The sequence below is a fragment of the Lathyrus oleraceus genome, chromosome 3 (assembly GCF_024323335.1).
Source record: "Lathyrus oleraceus cultivar Zhongwan6 chromosome 3, CAAS_Psat_ZW6_1.0, whole genome shotgun sequence".
Classification (NCBI taxonomy): domain Eukaryota; kingdom Viridiplantae; phylum Streptophyta; class Magnoliopsida; order Fabales; family Fabaceae; genus Lathyrus; species Lathyrus oleraceus.
Window position 1 is genome coordinate 279,692,361 of NC_066581.1, and position 20,736 is coordinate 279,713,096.

General features: G+C 35.6%; 2 non-coding genes across 2 annotated transcripts; one reads left to right on the forward strand and one right to left on the reverse strand.

The window, feature by feature from the left end:
* The first annotated feature begins 19,093 nt into the window (after positions 1-19,093).
* Positions 19,094-19,166, forward strand: TRNAA-AGC (transfer RNA alanine (anticodon AGC)). The gene has a single exon. It is a non-coding gene; the product is annotated as a tRNA-Ala (tRNA).
* Positions 19,167-19,223: 57 nt separating this feature from the next.
* On the reverse strand, positions 19,224-19,296 carry TRNAF-GAA (transfer RNA phenylalanine (anticodon GAA)). The gene has a single exon. It is a non-coding gene; the product is annotated as a tRNA-Phe (tRNA).
* Positions 19,297-20,736: the final 1,440 nt, after the last annotated feature.

A 20,736-nucleotide genomic window follows, 5' to 3' on the forward strand; every position in this document is an offset into this window, starting at 1 on the left:
GTCTTCTCGAGTAATGAATACCTGGTCTCACAATCATTAAATTTCTTGCTCAGATAATAGACGGCATGCTCTTTTCTACCAGTCTCATCTTGTTGTCCCAATACGCAACCCATGGATTCATCGAGCACGGTTAGATACATGATGAAAGGTCTTCCTTCGGCAGGGGGCATTAGAATCGGTGGCTCTTGCAAGTATTCCTTGATTTTATCAAAGGCTATTTGACAATCCTCATTCCACTCCACACCTTGATTCTTCCTCAGAAGCTTGAATATTGGTTTGCATGTTGCTGTAAGGTGAGAAATAAACCTGGCGATGTAATTTAGTCTCCCCAAGAAACCGTGAACCTCTTTCTCAGTCTTTGGTGCAGGCATGTTCTGAATGGCTCGAACCTTGTCAGGATCTACTTCAATTCCCTTTTGGCTTACAATAAAGCCTAAAAGCTTTCCAGATCGAACCCCAAATGTGCATTTATTAGGATTAAGTCTCAACCTAAACTTCCTCAAACGTGTGAATAGTTTCTCCAGGTTGGTGATGTGCTCTTCTTCTGTCTGGGATTTGGCAATCATGTCATTGACATACACCTCAATTTCTTCATGAATCATGTCGTGAAAGAGAGTCACCATGGCACGTTGATATGTTGCCCCAACGTTTTTTAAACCAAACGATATTACTTTGTAACAAAAGGTGCCCTAAGGAGTAATGAACGTGGTCTTCTCCATGTCTTTGGGATCCATCTTAATTTGGTTGTATCCTGAGAAACCATCCATGAAGGAAAACACGGAGAATTGAGTTGTGTTATCCACCAGTACATCAATGTGAGGTAATGGGAAATCGTCTTTGGGACTAGCTCTGTTTAAGTATCAGTAGTCTACGCACATGCGGACTTTTCCATCTTTCTTCGGCTGGTACAATGTTAGCAACCCATTATGGGTATTTAGCGACTTCCAGGAAACCAACGTCAAACTTCTTTCTCACTTCTTCTCTGATCTTGAGAGCCATATCTGGTCGAGTTCTTCTTAGCTTTTGCTTGACGACAAGGCATTCTTCTTCAAGGAGAAGCTTGTGAGTCACAATATCAGTGTCTAATCCAGGCATGTCTTGGTATGACCAAGCAAACACGTCATCATATTCGTGGAGGAGCTCTATCAGTCTTGTCTTCACTGTATCTTGAAGCGCGACGCCTACCCTTACTTCTCTCTTATCTTCTTCTGTTCCCAGATTGATAACTTCAACGTCTTCCTAGTGTGGTTGAATAACCTTTTCTTCTTGTCTGAGTAATCTGGCCAACTCTTCAGGGAACTCGGAATCTTTCCCCACTTCGTCTTCAGCTTGGTAGATTGGACAATCAAAGTCATATTGGACCATAGCAGTGTCGTTATCAATGATCTCGGTGGTGTTTCTGCATGTTATGATTTATGCAGTTTATTTAGAAAGTGTGTGCATAAAAAATTGATTGCCATTTTCGTAAATAGATCAAAACGAAAGAAAAGGAACAAAAATTTGAATGCAAAACGTCATTTCATTAATGATAGAAACTCTTGAAAAAGATAAAGGAGGCCCTACAACATGCCACTGTGCCTTGGGCAGAGCACAGGGTTTTGTCTAAAAATGATAAAATTACTTTTGAAATATTTGGGGAACTTCCACATCCTTCTAGTTTGTTAGTTCTTCATTAGGTGCGGCTTGACGCATCCAGCTGGACACCCCCTCCTTGCGGTCTTCTTCATTGATCATTGCTACTTGCTTTCCAAAGATGTGGCCAGCGCTGGTGAATGTTTTCTCCACAGAAGGAATCTTCCCTTTGTCAGATCGGTTACCAACTTTGTGTGATGATGGGTCATACCCCAAGCCAAATTTGTCTCGTTTCTCTTTCAATTCCACCACTTTGCCCCAACCTTGTGCATCTTCACTTTCCATAACAGCTTTAGCTCCTTGCCATGAGGCCATGGATGGTCCGAATTTCGGGACCTCCAAGGTCTATTGAATGGCCATCATGTTTACTACTTCTAAGGATTGGAAGGGTGTCTCAGTGATTTCACCATCCACCTTGATATATCGGAAAGATGTCAAATGACTAACCAAGATATCTTCTTCCCCTCCAACCACAAGAGTTTTTGATGCAGAGTGGAGGTGACAGCACCTGCGGAGTGAATCCAGGATCTCCCAAGTAAGCAACTGTAACCAGGATGTATATCCATGACCTGGAATGTAATATTAAAAATTGTTGGACCTATCTTGGTTGGTAAGTCAACCTCTCCTATCACAGCTCGCCTTGAGCCATCAAATGCTTTTACGATTAGGGTGTTGGGCTTCATACTTATCCCTTCCACTAGAAGTTTTATCAAGGTCGTCTTTGGAATGACGTTCAAAGAGGAACCTGTGTCTACCAACACCCTTGACAGTATAGTATCCATGCACTTCAAGGAGATGTGGAGAGCCTTATTATGATTCTTTCCTTCAATCGGTAGTTCATCATCATTAAAACCTAAGAAATTTCCAGTAGTCACACAAGCTATCACGTCATCAAACTGTTCTATTGTTATGTCCTTGGTGATATGAGCGGCGCTCAATACTTTCAACAGCGAATTCCGGTGTGCTTCGGAGTTAAGTAGGAGAGATAACATCGAAATTTTGGAAGGTGTTTGGTTTAGCTGGTCCACCACCTTGTAATCGCTTTTCTTGATTATTCTTAAAAACTCCTCAGCCTCCTCACGAGTGACAGCTGCTTTAGGAGATAGGTGCAAGTCTTGCATCCCCTGATTAGGGATGGGGATCTGGACAGCAGCCTCCTTCCCTTTAGCTCTTTCAGAAGTATCATCAGTTCTTGGTGCGAACACCCGACCACTACGCGTTATTCCTGCTGGCCCCATAATTGAAGTGACATTTGGTTCGTTAATCATTAAAGGTTTATCTTCCTTCCCCTGCTTAAAAGCTTTGGGCTGATATATCCATGGGATTGCCTTCTCATCTTTATATTCGAATGGTGCTGGGAACTCTATCACCAACGGGCTTATAGGTATTTCTACTTTGATCTCATCATAGGGAATATCTACCACGGTTATCTCTTCTTGGCGCTTGTTCTTGACACGGTAAGTTATCTGTAACTCGCCTCGATCCAGCATTTGTTGTATAAAACTCCTCAACTCTTCATTATTCTCTTCCTCAACCACCTCTTCCAGGATCAGACCACTCTTTAGCAATTGTGCTCCTATCATGGTGATACGAGTTTGAATCTCTTCAACCTTGCGGATCAGTTTGCCTTGATCACTCTCCTCAATGGCACTGACGAAGGCATCCTTATGCGTCGGCATAGGGTTGGTATTCACGTTCGGGCGTCTTGGAGTGAAAGAAACGGCCTTGGCTTCGATCAAGTCTTGTACTCGATTCTGAAATGAGAAACAGTTTTCCAAAGTATGACCAGGTGCTCCCATGTGAAATTCACAATGTGCATTAGCGCCGTATCCAGGTGGATACGGAAAAACAGCTAGTTTTAACTCCCTCAATGTTAGAAGGCCCTCCTTCTGCAGATATGGGAATATCTGACTATAAGGTACTGGTAGAGGATCAAGTTGTCTTCTTGGAGGTCTTGGCTTGAACTGTCTTGGTGGTGCGGTATTTTGCTGATGATGATGTTGTTGATGTTGTGGTTGATACATTTGTTGTTGTTGCATCGGCTGTTGATAGGGTATAGGTACCACGGCGGCGACTTGACCATATGAAGCTTGTTGCTTCCTTTTATAGTTCCTGGATATGGCATTTGTTTCACCTTTTCTTTTCTTTGGGAAGCCTCCAAAATATTTCTTTGGTGCACTAGATGATGTCACTGCTCCAGGAATCTTTCCATCCCTCAACCCCTTCTCTATGCGGTCTCCAATCGTGACGAGATGTGCGAAGTCAGATGCGGCACTGCTCACTAGTCGATCAAAGAATGGGTCCTTCAAGGTGTCCACAAATATCCCAGTCATCTCCTTCTCAGACAATGGTGGCTCTACCTGAGCAGCCAACTGTCTCCATCGTTGGGCGTATTCTTTGAATGACTCACTCTCCCTCATAGCCATCCCTTGCAACTGCATTCGGTCGGGTGCCATATCTAAGTTATATTTGTACTGACGGAGAAATGCGTCAGCCAAATCCTCCCAACTCTGAATTCGCCACTGTTCTAAACTCATATACCATCTCAGAGATGCTCCACTCAAAATGTCTTAGAAATAGTGTACCAGTAGTTTGTCATTTTCGGTATGAGCAACCATTTTCCTGAAGTACATCACTAAGTGACTTCTTGGACAAGTCTGTCCTTTGTATTTCTCGAAATCAGGGGTTTTAAATTTAGCCGGGATGACTAAATTCGATACCAAACGCATGTTCATGGCAGAAGCACCAAAGATGTTGTTTCCTTCTATGGCTTTGATTTTCTTTTCCAGGGCACGAAGCCTATCTGCGGCGGGATCTGAAAGTATCTTAGGCTTTGGTTGATCAGGCATATAGAATGCATCATACTGGTCATCTCCAATTTTGGATCCATGATGAGTAGACATATCGGAAGGTTCTGCACGGTCTCCATCTCCTTTGCCTCCTACTGGTATCTGAACCAATCTCTTCTTGGTGGGGACGTAACTTTCGTCTTAGGGATTCGGACCTGGTGTGCCATCATTCCTTTTTGCCCTAGCTTCTTCCTCCTCGCTCCTCTCTCGCTGAGCGATCGCAAGCATTGTCTCCAACAGCTGATCCATCTTCTCCTGGATCGCATTGATGTTTGTCCTCATGGTAACCTAGTTTGCCTCAACTTGTTCTAATGTCATCTTGTATTTGCTTCGTGTCTCGTACCAGTGTTGATTAGCCAGTGTGGCTGGATAAAGGGTAAAAAGGTTCGGTAAGTTTTTTGAGTTTTCATGAAGCGTGATGCATAATAAGGATGCGAATGTCATGCATATTTTATTTTTAGGGAATTTTCATCACAGTTGTAGTTATATTAAGCATTTGAAGAAAACATAAAGTCAGGAAATAAAAACGAGGATCCTCCTCCTCTATTCAAATGTTTAAAATGGAGTACAAAGGCATAACCGCCCAAATCGATACAGCTCAAATACTAAACTGAATATAAGAAAAATAGAAGAATCACACAGCAGTCTTTCAACTTATGAGTTCTTCTAATTCAAACTTGAACCGTTTTACCATCCCCTCACACATCATAACAAAATGGATTATAGCGGTATGTGTGCCATGTTGGTCCAATCCTTCCACTGCCTCTCTCAACCTCCAAGGTATTTCTCAGGTCGTCCAGTTGCAGAATTCTACTAAACTGTTGAGCTTTGTACGGTACCCATCTTTGTCCTCTTGCAAGAAATTGATAGTTCTCCTGAAGGTATCGTAATCCTCAATGACTTTCTCTCTTTCCCTTAGCCATATCACACTGTCTTGATGGAATGCCTCGAATCTATCTTTCCATTGTTGAGCAACTTCTCTAGCATGTTTTGCTTCTTGACATTTCTCAGCCCAAGTCGTAGGTGTGACTCGAGAAGCTTCAAGGGCTCTTTCCTTAAGTCGGCGCTCGTGCTCGGCTTGGGTCTCAGCATTATGGAGGGAGATAGTGAGATCGTGTATCTTAGCCTCCAATATCTCTCTAACTTCTTTTTTCTCTTCTGTAGCTCGTAGCCACCATCGCTTATTCTTTTGGCACTCTTTCTCAACTTGTCTCAACTGCTCTTTAATGGTTTCTAGGCAGTGGTCAGCTTGTTCCATGCCTACTTTCACTTTCTTTCTCTTGCGTTCTTCCTTGTCGACCTTTTCCTCAGTCGCTTCTAGCTGAGCCTTCTTCCTCTCTAGTTCCCACTTTATTTCATTTCTTTCATTTGAAACTTGCTGGAAGCTGGTCTGTAGCTCTTCATTTTCTCGTCCAAGTCTTGCTATAGTAGCTCTCAACGCTTCCACTTCTTCCATGGAAACAGGGATGGGTTCTGGTGGTGGAGGTTGAGTTGGAGGATTGAGGATGAATGGCAGCTTAATCTCTTGACTTCTTCTGGTGACCCATTGATGATAGGGTTCTCTATCTCCTATGACACCCTTTCCTTTGTCTTGTCCTCTAAAGTGATCTTTTTCCCAGGCTCGGATAACCCTTCTCAGCATAACGAGATCCTCTATATCATGGAACACAAAACCTTCTAGCAACTAGTCATCCGACTTGTATGTGATAGGATAACCCAACTACCTCACTGCTAAAATAGGGTTGTAGTTAATGCACCCTTTTGACCCTATTAATAGTACATTCGGAAATTCTCCACAATTAGTAATCATATCTCCCACATTCAAACCATGAGGATACCAAATAATGATATTTTCAGTGAGTCCTACTAGCTTTTGAGACCACTCATATCCATCCATACTTTCAATTGTATCAACCTCTTTGAACACATGAGAGACAAACCATTGGTAAAGGAGTGGTATGCAACATAACATCAGTCTTCCCTTCTTCTCAAAGCGTAAGTGCAAGGTGTGATAAACATCTGCTAGGAGTGCGGGTACTGGATCTTCATTCTTAACTTTGACGACCCAAAACACGCTGATAGCTGCTGCATCAATTAACTTCTCCATATTAGGAAATAACACCAATCCAAAAATAAGTAAAGCCATAATAGTATCATGGGCTTCCCACTTCTAGGCTTCAGCAAAGCTTTGAGCAGTTTTCTCTAGGTACTCTTGTGGAATTCCTTGTACCTTCCCCTAAATTTTGATGTTAGGGGTTAGATCTTTGACTGGGATGTCTAATACTTCTGCTAACTCTTCGGGTTTAGGGATTTGACCTAACCCCTTGTATGGTCCCTTCTTCTGCTTAGGAGAGTCCAATATTCTTCCGAATTCTTCCAAAGTTGGGGCCAACAAGAACTCTCTAAAGAGGAAACTTCTGAGTGGTGGATCATAAAACTGGGCTAATGCGGTAATAACATCCTTCTGTACTGGTATAGACAACAAGTCTAGGATCTTCCCATACTTGAGTGTGAATGCGTCTTGACGGATATTAGTCAACCCATCTCTGAATGCAATGAACCCCTTCACACACGGTACCTTGGCTTTGATTTGGAATGTTTTTCTCTTTCCTGACTCCATTTGTTCTTGAATGCTTAATTAACTAAAAAAATTGAAATTCCCTGAAAATAAAAAGTGTGTAAATGATTTTGTTATGCTCATAATGAATGTAATATGATGTTTATGCAATGACAGGGATCCAGGTTTCACATATATCACAAGGTTCAACTTAACAGCGGTTCTATGTCTTTTACCCCACACATCAAGGATTGCTCCTAAGGTTATCCATTTTCATGATAAGAACTTAGAGTCATGGATCAAGTTCAGTCTTTCATCGCAATAATGGGCTAGCCACATTGAAATGGAAGTTCTGAATCGGTCTACTCTAAGTGGGATCCTCGTATTGTTCGAACAGGGTGTAGACCATTCGGTTAAATACTACACGATCACCAATCATGAAGATGGACTTTAGTTTAAGATGAGGTTCCCAGAGTCATTGACCATGTTTAACGTTTCCTCATAATAGTGGGCTAGCCATATTATGATGCAAATTCTGAACAGATCTACTCTAGGTGGAGTTCTCGTATTGTCCCAATGAGATGTGCACCCCTCGGTTCAACATTACACAACTCCGGGTTCTAAGTTCTTCTCAAAGCTCGGGTACGGAGCTTATCTCACAACATGTGTCAAACACCATAGACCACCCAACATAATAGCAGAATAAATTACATAGCATAAATAATACATCAAGATATACACAAGCAAATAAAAGCGGTATTTTAACATCCATAGCAAATTGACTAAGTTAGGCTTGACTCTCTCTTGCTTAGAGCAAAATGTCCCCAGCAGAGTCGCCATCTGTCGCATCTCGAAAAATACGATTCCTCGCGATGGTCGCGGAAAAATTATGTTCGAACAGAGTCGCCACCGAACTTTATTTATTCCAATGAAGGAATAGGAAAATATCGATAAAACCTTTTAGAAAATAGAATGATGGTCGTCGCAACCATATTCGGGTTCGGGAGTCGATTACGCAAGGGGGAGGTATTAGCACCCGTCACGTCCGTTGTACTCAACGAGAACCTTTTAGTCCAATTTTCTATATGAATGTTGGTTAAATGTTATTCGCTTTCTTCGAGTGATTAGAATTGATGATAAATATGGATGAAGACCTCAGGAGGGGAAAATGGGAGGTTTTTTATTAGTGTGCTCGCGAAGATACAGCAATCTCCTGCCTACGTATCCTTATGGTGCAATAAGGAAGTCAGAGCATTCGTAGTTCGGGGAACTACGGTTTTGTTGGTGTCTTTTAATGAACGGCTGCGTAGGTCGCGTTCTAAAGGCTAAACGATGACTTGTCTACTCTCGGCCGAGGCTTAAGCATTGGTTTGTGGTGCGCATTAGAAAGGATTAACAATGTTCTTTCAAAAAGAATTTTGAGTTGTTGGTCGCATGGGGGCGAGGAATTAAGTTTAATATGTTCGGTATTTTGAAGAAGAACGACGAAAGATTGAGCAATATGGTGCACGCCAATCGTCCAATCCTTTCGAGAAATAACAAGGCGAATGCCTTCTATTCCTTTTTCGTCCGAATTATTTTGAAAGTTCGTTTGTGGATGTTGGACGTGCACGGTAGTGAGGCGTATGCCTCCTACTTGCTTATTCAAAGAATAATGAGGCGAGCGCCCCCTATTCCCTTATCCAAGTTTATTTAGAATGTATTAATCGGAAGTCGATGATTTGTGCAATATGGCGAGCGCCAATTATTCAAATAATCGAGAGATGATGAGGCGAACGCCTCCCATATTTTATCATCCAAAGTTTAATTTATAAAAGGTATGTTTTTAGATGTTGTATTTGATTTGCAAAAATAGTTTGAATTTTGAATTGGTAGGTTTTGAAAAGTCGATGATTTAAGCAATGTGGCGTACACCAATTATTCAAATAATCAAGGAATGGTGAGGCGAACGCTTCCCATTCAATCGATTAAAGTTTAAGTTATTTATTTTTGCGAAATTGGGTTTGATATGAAAAGGTGATTTGAATTTATATGATTTCGGTTTTAATTTGATGACGAAGATTCGAGCAATGTGGCGTACGCCAATTATTCGAATAATCGAAAGATAATGAGGCGAACGCCTCCTATCCTTAATAATCGGAAGTAATTAAAAGAATTTGGAATTTGTAGTTGATTTAAAAGAAATGATTTGAAATGTTATGGTTTGATGTTTTAATTAAATGACGAAAATTCGAGCAATATGGCGTACACCAATTATTCGAAATAATCGAGAGATAGTGAAGCGGACGCTTACTATTCTCCTTTTCATCCCATAGACTAATTATCAAAATAAGGTATTTAAAATTATAATTAATTTAGGGAGGTGATCTTAATTTCATGGAGTTTTAGAGTTTTAATTAAATGACGAAAATTCGAGCAATGTGGCGAACACCAATTATTCGAATAATCGAGAGATAGTGAAGCGGACGCTTACTATTCTCCTTTTCATTCAAAAATTAATTTAAATAATTTTAAAGAGTATATTAATTAAATATGTTGAATTTGAATTCATTAGAATTTATCGGGTTAAATAATTTACAATGACGATATAATGAAAGCAAATTATCTTCTTAATAATATTACTTATGTTTTTATTACTTTTTATTATTTTTACTATTGGTTTCTATTTATTAATATAACCAAGTTTGGGGGATAAAAAAAACTAAAAATAAATTTAAATACGAAATGGGCTTATGTCAAAACAACCCTTCAAGCTAAAGTGAGCTCGGACTAAGCACAACAAAGCCCATACCCCATGGCCCAAATAGGAAATCTAAAATAGACCAATAATAGAATAAATTTGTTAAAATAAAAAAAATCAACAAACTAGCAACATTATAGATAATATCGATCCCAACAATATTCAACAAAAACCATTAAGGCTGCTGACGTGGCGCCAAATGGGAAAGGACGGTTGGAAACATGCGTTGGATAGTGGGAGATCAACACAACACATTCAAGTAACCATGATAGCATCTTTAATTCTATTATTAAAATAAAAACAATCAATGTAAAAAATAAAACGTCACTTCTCCTTCCCTAAGTTTAACAACTAGTGCCTAAGGACATTAAAGGTCATGTCCATTCAGTATTTTCATCAACATAGAAAACCATTAAGAATTCATTATAATAAGTGGAATTAAGGAAAATTAGAAAAGAAAAAGAAATCTACACTCCCTCTCTCCGAACAAGTGTTATCACCCTCTCTCTCCTTAATCATCGCTCTCTCTCCATCTTCGTTTCAGAATATGAACAGAGAATAAACAAAAAAAACGCATATCTGCTACCACAACATAGATCTAAGCTATGCTTTCGCCGGAAGGTTTGGTGAGCACCGATTGGTGTTCATCTATCGAAGACCACAAACAAAACACACATTGACCAATCAAATACCAACATAATTCAGATAGGAGTTCAGAATCTAACCCCTTTAAACAAACAACTCTGGGTTTTCCAGATCTAAACTTTTTAACACGACGGTGAAGATGTTCATCAGGAGTCTCGAGAGTCCGGCGATACTCTGACGGCGGTGACGACTTCAGGTATCTGTCCCCTCCTAGTTTACGCGTCTGCACTTTTCGTTTGAGGGTTTCTATTGTGGATGTTGTTGTCTATTGTGAGAAAATTCTTTACTTTGAATTAATTTTGAATGATAGCAAATTGTGTGATCATCATCCAAATGTTGGCTGTGCATTACATTACATGATACATTTGTGTTTTTATTGTGTTTTTATCCCATTCTATTGTTGCATAACTGTACATAAAGACCTACATTGACACATCTCTTAAAATAACACATAAAATCCATTTTGTGTCAGTATGCATCAACACATAAGCCTATGCATCGATACATACAGCATGTGGTATATCACAAAACTCTTTTTGTTCAGTATGCATCGATGCATACGAGTCATGCATCAACACATGAAAGGCAAAAGGCTCTATGGATCGATCCATACGATCCTGGCATCGATACATGATCAGTTGAAACAGCCTGTGTATCAATGCATACGCATTAGGCATCGATACATGTTAGTGGAAAGGTCATATGCATCAATACATACGAATTATGCATCGATACATGATTAATTCATTTCACCAAAAACTCACTTATCTTACAGTATGCATCGATGCATACTCTCATGTATCAATGCATAAAGCTGTTTTGTGCTCTAACAGTTTCTGTTTTTCAGCATATATAATACATGTTATGACAGCAGTGCATATACGAATTCTTAGAGGGAAAAACAATTGAACACAAGATCAAAAAGCAGTGTAGCAGCAATTGTTTTGAGAGCACATAGAAACCTGAAAGAGACTTCATCTTCTTCATCTTCTCAATCACTTTTCTTCAAGAACATCAACACATAACCATTCTTGTTCTCTGGATTAAAGGATTATCGAGATAACGTTCAGTGGTACGATCAAGGATCTAGCTGTGGTTTTCAGTGGAACGATCAAGGATCTAGCTGAGTTGAAGATTGAAGGGGGTTTCGAAGAAAAACCTACTGGTTTATCCTTCAAGAACTGGAGTGTTCTTGAGGGTTTGTGAGTCACGTTTGCAGAACAGATTCAGCCGCAGCGTTGCGTTTGAAGATCGGGGGATTTCGCAAGCAGGTCGTGGAACCGGTGAATTGTTTGCATTTTCGTGCAGGAAATTCTTGATCGTGCTCAGATCAAGTGAAGGTTCATACAAGAAGAAGTTCTTGGAAGTTAGAATTCTGTCTTTGTATCATAACCTTGTATCAACGAATTCGGCAATATTTGATAATCAAAGTTCTCAATTTCATTTGAAATTGAGAGGGAGACGTACCCACACGCGAGGACGACGTGGGGAACTTCCTTACCAAATCTCTGCGTATCGTATTCTTACCTTACTCCTCTTTACGTTTAAAACAGTTTTCGCAATTTCAGTTAGTGTGTTGTGATTGTTCCTTTTGCAAGACAGCAGGGGCAAGAAAACTTTTTTAATTAAACTCTACTGCTGTTCATCATTGATCACATACACACCAACTGTTTGACAAAATTGTTAGCTAGGTTTTATTCATCGGAAATAGACTTTAATAATAAGTGCATTCAATTAGCTAAAATTCTGGTGTTGATTGTTTCTGTCATTCTTATTCAAATCCAGCATTAAACTCGTGTGTCCGGTTTTCTAGTAGCGGTTCAGAATAGACGGAAGTCGATTCGGGACTGATATTTTCCGCCAACTTTAAAAACTCTGATAAAACTTTAAATCCGTTAAATTTCAAAGAGGTGATCTATTCACCCCCCCCCCCCCCCCCTCTCTCGATCACTAGCCACACCGTCTAACAAAGGTCATGTCCATTCAGTATTTTCATCAACATAGAAAACCATTAAGAATTCATTATAATAAGTGGAATTAAGGAAAATTAGAAAAGAAAAAGAAATCTACACTCCCTCTCTCCGAACAAGTGTTATCACCCTCTCTCTCCTTAATCATCACTCTCTCTCCATCTTCGTTTCAGAATATGAACAGAGAATAAACAAAAAAATGCATATCTGCTACCACAACATAGATCTAAGTTATGCTTTCGCCGGAAGGTTTGGTGAGCACCGATTGGTGTTCATCTATCGAAGACCACAAACAAAACACACATTGACCAATCAAATACCAACATAATTCAGATAGGAGTTCAGAATCTAACCCCTTTAAACAAACAACTCTGGGTTTTCCAGATCTATACTTTTTAACACGACGGTGAAGATGTTCATCAGGAGTCTCGAGAGTCCGGCGATACTCTGACGGCGGTGACGACTTCAGGTATCTGTCCCCTCCTAGTTTACGCGTCTGCACTTTTCGTCTGAGGGTTTCTATTGTGGATGTTGTTGTCGATCCAGTTCCATTATTCCGGCTTTCCAATGAGAAATCCTGGGTACCTTTTAATCCTATGAACTTTTTCAATGAATGGTTCGGTGTGTATTTTCGCAGGGTAACCATGTTGGAAAATGTTTTTTTATGAAATATTGCTCTATCGTTCTTGATGTGTGTTCTAGGTTTTTTAGAAGAAATCTCTTGCTGTGCATATGTTGTTGTTCTTGTTAACCTCTCATCTGTTGTTATTATGAAGAAAGGATTAAGCCTTAAAACACTCCTGTTTCTTTTTGATTTTCTCATCCCAGATTATGTGGGATTTAACCTTTTCTTGTTTAAGCCATTGTTGCAATGCCTTTTCAGATGTTCCAATTAATCCTCTGGATAAAACTTCAAACTGAGTGATTTATTTTGTTGTTTTGCAGTTTCTTAAGCGCTTCTAAAAAGTGCTTTTAAAATAAGCTATTTTTGTGCTCTGCAGATTACAACTCTGACGTGGTTTTGATGGAATGGGGAGAAAAAGTAGGCTGTAAATTAGGGACCTTTTTGCAGCAAATTCCACTTAGTTAAAATGTAACTATTTAGTTTAATTTTTTTAAGGACAAAATGTGTGTTTGGATTATTTTGGCTTATTGAATTAAATTTTAATTATGTAATTACCTTTTAATCTTTCAAAATTTAACTCAATATTTATTTATGCTAATCAATTTCAACTTTTAAAAACAACAAATTTCTAACTTAAGTATAATGACTTAATTTTAAAAACAACATATTTCTAACTTAAGTAAAATGACTTAATTTTAAAAACAACATATTTCTAACTTAAGTATAATGAATTAATCTAAAGAACAACATAATTCTAATCTTAAACACAAAAACTAAGTATAGTAATTTAATTTTAAAAAAAACACAATTCTAATTTAAACACAAAAATCTAAATGTGGGACTTTTAATTTAAAAAAAAAACACAATTCTATTTTAAATACAAAAATATAAATATGGAACTTTTTAATTTAAAAACAACACAATTCTATTTTAAATACAAAAATCTAAACATGGGACTTTTAATTAAAAAACACAATTCTATTTTAAATACAAAAATCTAAATATGGGACTTTTAATTTAAAAAACACAATTCTATTTTAAATACAAAAAATCTAAACATGGGACTTTTAATTAAAAAACACTATTCTATTTTAAATACAAAAATCTAAATATGAGACTTTTAATTTTAAAAAACACAATTCTATTTTAAATACAAAAATCTAAATATGGGACTTTTGATTTTTTTTTTAAAAACACATACATGTTTCTAAAAAATGCAAATTCTAAATATGGGACTTTTGAAACAAAGAAATCTCATGGATTAAACCAAAATGGCCGGACAAAATTGGGGTATGACAATTACTACAACCCAAAATCTTCGTGGCTGCCATTACTTCAGCAACAAAAAGTTAATCTTTTGAAGAAGTTGTTAAAGATATTCGATTGTGAAATTCTATGAGACTAGAAATTGAAACGCTTGAAAATAAGAGTACTCGAACAATAGATACTTCCTCCGAATGAAAGGAATGTATGTAGAAAATGAGTTTATCGAATTAATTACCATTCATACAAAACCATTGAACTTTATAAGAAAATTCTTGTTATTATGGGGTTGGATTATCATGAAAAAAATTCTCCAATATGTGAAAATGGTAACCGTGGGAACTTTTTTTACAGTTGTTGTTGTCCAGTGTTAGGAACTTCATCAAATGGATGTTCATGATGCCATTTTGCATGAGGACCTACTTGAAGAATTTTATATGAAATTACCTTTGGGTTTCAAGTAATTCTTACCAAATTAGACATTTTCTCTATGCAAGTCCTATACAACTTAAAACAAACACTTATATGTTGATTTACCAATATCAAAAATGTTTTCTTAAGGTGTGGTTTCACATAATCCTACTCAAACTACTTTCTTTTTACTTTATATTGTGATTTTATAAAACTTTAAGTATTGGTTTATATGAGTGATCTCATTATTTATAGAAATGAAAACATTACGTATTATTTCACATAATCCTTTAGAAGAACACTAAAATCTTGGTAGTTGTATTGTTTGTTATATCAAGAGTGATCCTAGTTAAGGTAACTTTCTCCATGCTACTTGTGATCTTCAACTTTAGGATTTGTGTGATTTGGATCGAGTCGGATCTCCTTTGAATATTAGATGTATTATTTTTCTTAGAAACACACTTATTTCTAAGAAAACTAATAAGAAAAATATTATGTCTCTAAAGTTGTTGTTGTCCAGTGTTAGGAACTTCATCAAATGGATGTTCATGATGCCATTTTTCATGAGGACCTACTTGAAGAATTTTATATGAAATTACCTTTGGGTTTCAAGTAATTCGTACCAAATTAGACATTTTCTCTATGCAAGTCCTATACAACTTAAAAGAAACACTTATATGTTGATTTACCAATATCAAAAATGTTTTCTTAAGGTGTGGTTTCACATAATCCTACTCAAACTACTTTCTTTTTACTTTATATTATGATTTTATAAAACTTTAAGTATTGGTTTATATGAGTGATCTCATTATTTATAGAAATGAAAACATTACGTATTATTTCACATAATCCTTTAGAAGAACACTAAAATCTTGGTAGTTGTATTGTTTGTTATATCAAGAGTGATCCTAGTTAAGGTAACTTTCTCCATGCTACTTGTTGGATCGAGTCGGATCTCCTTTGAATATTAGATGTATTATTTTTCTTAGAAACACACTTATTTCTAAGAAAACTAATAAGAAAAATATTATGTCTCACTCATTGCTATGGCAAAATATTTCTTCAGGGATCCTACTACATGTAAGTATAAATGATTAAAATCTCTTTTGGTCTCACACAGTGTCTCTCACTCTCGCTCATGAGAATATATTATGATAGCCAATCAATATTGCACATAAATGTCAATCTTATATTTCACGAGCGTGCAAAAATAGACAACTCAGGAAAGATTAATTTATCTAAGGACAAACCAACCTAGTATCAGTTGCTTCATCCAACAGTTAAGCCGCTATATATCTCTTCCTAATCAAGATCATATGCATGCATGTTGCAAATAGAGATTTTTGCTACATAGAGTCGTCTCTATCTGGGGGATTATTCTTCCCGACTACTTCAAAAATATAACTTAAGGCCTTTAAAATTTTTGAATTTTTTTATAATAAAATAATATAAATGAATTACTTATAAAATAAAATAAAAATTGATGACATGTAGTTTTTATTATGCAATTTATTTAAATTTATGTCGATTTTCTTATTTTGACATAAATAGAAGGAAGGTTTAAGGATTTTTTCTCAACTTAATCTTGTTGTTGTGGTCATAAGAAAAACAAACGAGGTAGATTAATATATTTTAGTAATAAGAGATGAGTTAATAAAGCATGTAAAAGAAAATCTATCAAAATGCACTAAAAATAATAATTTTAATTGAAGGTGTTTTTTGTATTAAATAATAATTTTTCTGTTTTAATTTTTAAAGCATGTTGCAAATTTTGATTTATTTTTTATAATATTAAAATAATATAAATGAATTATTTATAAAATAAAACAAAAATTAAAGACGTGTAGTCTCTATTATGTAGTTTAAGTAACATGACATCATTAAATAAACATCCATGTCATTTAAAATGACATCCAGAATGGAGGGTTAAAATTCAGAAAATATTGAAATTGATAGATAAAATAGTTGGTTTTTAAAATGAGGATCAAAGATAAAAAAGTTTGAAAATAAAGGATAAAAATACATTAAAAAAATACTTTCATTGAAGGAATTGATTAATAGGCTTGATTGCATTTTTTTAATCTTTTAAATTATAATTTAGACTTCCATTTTTTAAAAAGAAATTTGACCGAATTCTTTTATATTTTTTATTTAATTTATGTCGATTTTTTTATTTTAGATAATAAGAAGACCTCGTTTCCACCTTTAATAAATTTTAACAATTTAGTTTAATATTAAAGAGCACGATATGAATTTTTTTTCAAATTTAATCTTATTATTATGGTCATAAAAAAATAAACGAGGTAGATTAATATATTTTAGTAATAAGAGATGAGTTAATAAAGCATGTAAAAGAAAATCTATCAATGAAAAATACAGGCATAAAAAAGAACATAACACCCTTCGAACTTGTGAAATATTCTTTTTTTGGCTAGACCGGTGAGATCTCCCAGTTGGGAGAAGCCTCTATTTCTAAAGAATTACACATCATTTTCTTTCCCAGAATAACCTTCTACTACGACTGCTACAATTAAAACTAATAAGCTAGGTGGAATTTAAAGGTTGGGGAAATACAACGGAACATAAAAAATAAAAAAAAAGACAAATATGAAACAACGACACCAAATAAATTGAGTAGTAGTGCCTTGACTATTGAAAGGTAATCAATATGAATCTCGAAGATCCAGATTAAAAAATCCGAGGATAACACGCTTCTTGTCCTATCAACCCCCTCAAATAAAAAACACTTGAGTACCCTAGGTAGGGTAATCGATTCCTAACCCACGTATTTAAGGTGACATGTTGATGACTCTAGAAGACAGTGAATCACAATCGAGGAAACATTGAATGTTCTCATTTATTTTGCAAAGTACCCCAAACGTTTCAATTATCTCCAAGTCTCAGATAGGTTTTCGATACAACCGACCAAGGCTATTAAAGACCTCTCGGTTCCTAGGACCCCAGTAAGTCTCTAGGGAAACTGTTACGGGACGGTCATACCCCCTCACTCTGACCACCACTAGACGTGATGCCCCAAATTCAAATCAGGTATCTACCAAACTTCTTGGATATTCGCTTGGCCACTGAACCTTCAGTATTAACATTAATAAAATAAAAACTAGATGATGCCTTTAAGATAAAAGAACGTCGGATATTTTCTAGGGATCAAGGCTTCAAGGTCACTTCTTGGAATTTCCATATGTCAACACAAATATACCCTGAATTTATTACAAGATACAAGTTTCTTAATTGCAAAGCTTGCCACAACTCTTATAGTCAAAACTCCTAAATTTTTCAAAGATTCTTGTAGTGACTTTGTTGAATTTATAAGTTATAGACAACTCATGAAATATTATTTTATCTAAGAACAACTTGACCTAGTATTAGTTACTTCATCCAACAGATAAGTCGATATATGTCTCTTCCTAATAAAGATCATATGTAGCAAATTTTGATTAATTTTTTATAGTATTAAAATAATATAAATGAATTACTTATAAGATAAAATAACATAAAAATTGATGACATGTAGTCTCTATTATGCCGTTTAAGTCATGCGACATCATCAAATACACATACATGTCATTTAAAATGACATCTAGATTAAATGAAGGGTTAAAATTTAGAAAATATTTAAATGGACGGGTCAAATAGTTGGTTTTTTAAATGAAGATCAAATATTTAAAAAAAATACATTAAAAAATACTTTCATCGAAGGAATTGATTAATAGGCTTGATTGCATTTTTTATCTTTTAAATTATAATTTAGGCTTCCATTTTTTAAAAAGAAATTTGACCGAATTCTTTTATATTTTATATCTAAATTTAAGTCGATTTTTTATTTATTTTAGATAATAAGAAGATCTCATTTCCACTTTTAATAAATTTTAACAATTTAGATTAATATTAAAGAGCACGATATGAATTTTTTTTCCAATTTAATCTTATTATTATGGTCATAAAAAAAATAAACGAGGAAGATTAATATATTTTAGTAATAAGAGATGAGTTAATAAAGCATGTAAAAGAAAATCTATCAAAATACACTAAAAATAATAATTTTAATTGAAGGTGTTTTTGTACTAAATTATAATTTTTTTGTTTTAATTTTTTAAAGAAAAACGTTGGAGGTTTACATAGTGTTTTGGCAATGAAAGATAGATACTTCATATACTTTTAAAAATAATTTTTTGACATAAATAAATAGTAGGAAGGTTTAAGGATTTAACTTGAATGAATATAATTTAAGAATCTAACTTGAGTGAATATGCAGGATAAAAAAGGAGCTTTGGAGATTTATTCAAGGCCCAAGTTATAGTTAAACTAATAGTCTATATATAGAAAACCTTTTCCGTAAGAAACCTTAATAATAATATACTTGACTAAAGTAGGAAACAACACGGGGATGTAGCTCAGATGGTAGAGCGCTCGCTTAGCATGCGAGAGGTACGGGGATCGATACCCCGCATCTCCATTTATTTCATATTTTTTCATTGTTTTGTTAAAAATGCGTATTTCAAAAGAAAATAAATGCGGTGAGCGTGGATCGAACACGCGACCTTCAGATCTTCAGTCTGACGCTCTCCCAACTGAGCTATCCCCGCTTTTTCAAATTATTACGTGTTCCAAAATTTCACTTTTACAATTATAATGTTTTGCAACGAAAGTTGATATAATATATGCAAAAACTGTTCCATTCCTTAGACAAGGGGATGTGTGTCTTCATTTTTCAAAATTCCAGCATTGTTTACACTCAAATAAATATGCATTTATGTTATATTTAGTCTCAGCATTGTTTTCAGAAAATTTAAGAAGACATTATAGTTTCTTTGTCATTAATATTAAATTAAAGAAACTATAATAAAACATTTTAAATATTACAAAAATCAATTTTATAAATATTTAAATAAAAGAAGAATGTTCTAAAACAAAATAAATTATATATACAAAAACTAAAATTTAAAAATAATCATTATAGAGAATAATGGACAAAATTACATATCTAGACTAATATTTTATTTATTTTAGTATATGTTTTTTTAATTAATATATTTCATCAAGTATTTGGGAAAAAATACAATATTAATATATGTTTTCGATTGGACAATGACCCACTAAGACCGACCTCATCTAGTAAGGATGTGTCAATCACAGATGTACATGTACACCTGCATCCATGCCAACACATAGAAGTTTCATCCTTTTTTCATCTAGACCATTGATCTATATTCAACGATTACCTACATACCATGTCAGATAAATCAAACAGAATTGTAGCATTCTATTATATATAAGTCTGACTCTGTGTAACACTCATCTACTTATTTACTCATACTTGCAAAAGTTTAACCTCATTCACATATACACTTGAGCTTTAGAGTGGTAACCTTTTTGTAAATACCCCTTGATCATCGAAGGACTGTCACTACCGCACCAAAAACTTTGCCATTGCGGTCGTCATTAACCTTTCACAATTTTATTGTTCCATTACGGAATACTGCAACCTCGCCTTTCTCATCCTTACGCTCTGGTTTTCACAATTGTTATATGATCTCCAACAATGCCAAGCTTCTTTTGGTGCACCAAATACGAAGGAACTCTTATTGAACATTCTCTCGACACCATTCAACAAATGAAGAGGAGACGTAACTTGAGTACATTGATAGTTTCTCCAAGGAAGCTATATAAGTATGAGGCTAATGACAAACTAAAATTCAGAATATTTTTTAAAGGGATTGAGATTGTATTCCATTTTCAGAGAAAATTGGGTTTGGAGGGATCATTGAACATGAGCGGGTTACTCACTCATGCTCAACTATACATTAATTGTGAAGAGAATTTGTTAGCTAATGACATTGAGAAGAACGAGACATCTAGGAAATAAGGAGACAATAATTGTGAAACTGTACTTCTTAGTGTTCCTTCATCCATAATCCATGGTCTGAAAATATTTGCAAATAAAGCCTCAGTTCCTTGAAGTTATTTTTTCGCATGATGAATGTCATGATGCGCATGAATGCATGAATACAACAATCACAAATAAG